Consider the following 3,804-nt stretch of genomic DNA (forward strand, 5'->3'; position numbering starts at 1 on the left):
TGTGATATAAATTCTCTCAAAATCTCAAATTTTGTCCGCGAGTGGAAAAATTACGATTTTGCCCCTAGATAGTGAAAATTTCGGTTTGACTCCGAATTGATCCTCGAACTCCGAATTACCATTTTGAGTCATCCATGAACTGTGAAACTCTTAATTTCACCTTAAAATTCCAATATAGTGGAAAAATATCGTCTTTTAACGATTTCTCAAACTTCCTAAATGTACAAACATTCTATCGAGCATGTGAATGACATTATAATTATTTTACAAAGCAGGGTTTGACAAAATGATACGATCCTTTACTTTTATTTATATGCATTTACTTTAACATTTTAGTAAAACTAATTTCAATTTTAAGATGCATCTTGTTTATTAACGTTAAAATATAATCAATTTAGTCTAATTTTACTTTCCATTATGTTTAAAATCATCACAGTTTATTTGACATTTATTGCAAGTAAGTAAATATAATTTTATTTATTTTGTTCAGTTATCAAAGAAGATAAATAATCTATCTTATTTATTTTATACTTGTTTTTATTGATTTTTACAAATAAATGTATTGAAATTAAAATTTTAGCATAAAAGTCATATCTTACCTATTGTAATAAATATATTTTTTGATTTTACATATTGTTTCTTTGTTTACATATCAAATTATACTATAACAATTAAATTAATAAGGTTGTAACTATACACTATATAGGACAAATTATTTTAAACAATAAAGTTTGACTTGAACAACATTGTAAAAAATGATAGAAGTGAAAATAATAGAACATGTAACAGAAATAGGTAAATATTGGTAGTTTTGATATTCTTAGTGAAAGCTACCTATCACATGTAAAAATATCATATTTGAAAGTTTAAAATAAATAAATTAAAAATTTTTATTTTTATTTTGATATAAGAAATTAATGTTTGTGTGAGTTTTAGAAGTTGAATTTTCTTTAAATACTATTAAATTTAATCTCATACGTTTACATTAAAATTTTAAAAATGGTATATATTTAATATTAATATTTTATTTAATTTTGTAGAGTTATATTTTTTGTGTAAGAATTCTTGTAGTTAGTTTGAAGGATACAAATTACTTTAAATTATTTATAAACAAAAATCTAAAGTTAGATTTTTTTTATTTTATAATAAAAGATATGAATTTTTACTTTTATTCTTACATATTTACGTTAAAAGTTTTAAAAAATTAATTTAAATTTTACAATATATCTTACTTATTTACGTTAAACTATATTCATGTTATGCTTATTTTTACTAATTAAAATAATTACAATTTATTTTAAATTGATTATAACACTTTTTACTCATTTTACGTCATATGTGCCGTATTCTTATCCTTACTCTAAAACGCTTATATTAAAAACTTAATTAAATTAAAAATTTTCAACATTAAAATTTATTTTATTGTATGAAATTATATTTTTTGTGTAAGAAGTCTTGATCACTAGTTTCAAGTATAAATATTATTTTAAAAACAAAATATTGGATTTTTTTATTTTATGATAAATGATGTGACTTTTTACCATTTTTCTTAATTACACATTTAGTTTAAGAGATTTTAGAAAAGTTAATTTCAACTTTATGATGTATCTTAGTTATTTATGTTAAACTATAATTAGGAATTTTTTTTTAAAAGCATACGTATTTCATTATATTTAGTAATTGTACAAATACACAAAAGGCCAATCAATTTGATGCCTTTACAAAATATAAGGGGTTAGCATAACCATCTTTTCCAGCACCCAATATTCTCTACTTCTCCTGTACAAATCTGAAAGAAAAGGAGGGATAGCATGTAACATACATTTTTCACACATGCCACTCATAAACAAAAATTCTCCAAGAGAAACAACAGAATTATCAGTGGCACAAAAATATATCAATAGGCTCATTATCAATAAGCATTCAACATCTTTTTTCCTAAAAAAAAAAAAATCAACATCTAGACCATTCAACATCAACGTTGACTACAATAAACTCATCAATCTCAATTTCACTATCCACACCATCAGTGGGTACTCAAAAACAAAATTAAAATCAATCTATCACACAAGCAAGTCACAACAGTTACCAACATTACCACACAATTCCAAGATGCAATCAAAATCACAAAAATCACAATAAACTCATCAATCATTATCCATTCAACATCAGTTATGCTTGGGTAAAGAGTGGTTACCTCCGTTATAAGTTATAAATAAACCCTTAATTGTCCCATCACTCATTCCATTCTTAATGCATATGTTAAAATTAGCAATGTGAGTTTCTTTAAGCTATTCTTTCGCACTCTTGATAATTTCATGCTATTTTTAACACTATCTGTGTTGAATCTATTCCACAACCAGTGTTTGTTTGATATAGTCGAAAGGTTTATAATAATTACAACTTAACAATTAAGGCTTTAATAGAATTGATTGTATTTGGAACAATAGAAAGATAATTAAGTTTTAAAATAAAAATTCAGAATAAACAAAAGAATAATAATAAGCTTTCTATCAAGGATTACCTAATATATAAATCCTAATCAAATAGTAATTCTAATCCTAATAAATAGAAACTTACTAAAATCTTAATAATAATAAGAAAACAATCTCAAACTAAATAAAATAAAAAAAATAAAATCATAAACCAACTAAAATACCAAATAAAATAAAATACTAGATGTGCATATATCATTATTCCATACCTTTCACAACTTATTAGATAAAATATTAATCATTTCTAAAAGTGAAATAAAAATAACAGTAATTTTAAAAATTTATAAATGAAACCAACATGTCGCAAACTAATATCCTTATGAGATTATAAAATTTAACATCATGGTAAAATTTGTTAATAACAACGTACCCATAACTTGAGATTTTGGAGAGAAAATAGTACTCAATCAATCCAACGAATTGATGTTAAGGTAAAACTTATACCGTAAATATTTGCTAAAATAATAAGTCTTACTAGTGTCTTTTCTTAAAGAAATTCATAAGGTATTAAGAAGTTTAACATAACTTAAAAAAAGAAATATTTTTTTTACGTAACATTATTAGAAATGCTGTCATACTAGTATAATACAAATATTGCGCAAATAACGCACGAATATCGCACGAGATATATATAAAAAATATATTTGATTAATATTTTTGAATTTAAATATAATATCATTTTCATCCTAAAGTACAATTTTGTATTTTTTGTTTAATCAAAAAAGTTGGTAAAATGAAAATATTAAATAATTTATTAAAATTTAAAATTTAATTATATAAAATAAAAAATATTAAACATTAAATATTATTTTATCAACATACATATTAATCACTTAATATTTACGAATAAAGAGAAAAATGAAATATTTAATATTATAAATAATAATAATAATATTTTTATTATTTACTTAATTTTAGATATAGTAACAAAGATAACTAATTAAAATTTATGATCCTTATAAAACAAATTATGAAATTATAAAAAATTACATAATTGTCAAAAGAATAATAAAATAAAAGCAAGAAAAATATAATTGGAAAGATAAATATATTATCAGAATAGTTTCTAGTTATGATAATAATGTATCAAATAAATCAAATTATGTATTATGTTTTATGGTTTATGTCAAACCCTACTTTGTAAAATAATTATAATGTCATTCACATGCTCGATAGAATGTTTGTATATTTAGGAAGTTCGAGAAATCGTTAAAAGACGATATTGCCCCTAATGGTATCATTAAGTCGATTAAGCCTCGAACTAGTTCAAATAGGAATTTTAAGGTGAAATTAAGAGTTTCACAGTTCA

This window comes from Theobroma cacao, chromosome 1, assembly GCF_000208745.1.
Source record: "Theobroma cacao cultivar B97-61/B2 chromosome 1, Criollo_cocoa_genome_V2, whole genome shotgun sequence".
NCBI lineage: Eukaryota > Viridiplantae > Streptophyta > Magnoliopsida > Malvales > Malvaceae > Theobroma > Theobroma cacao.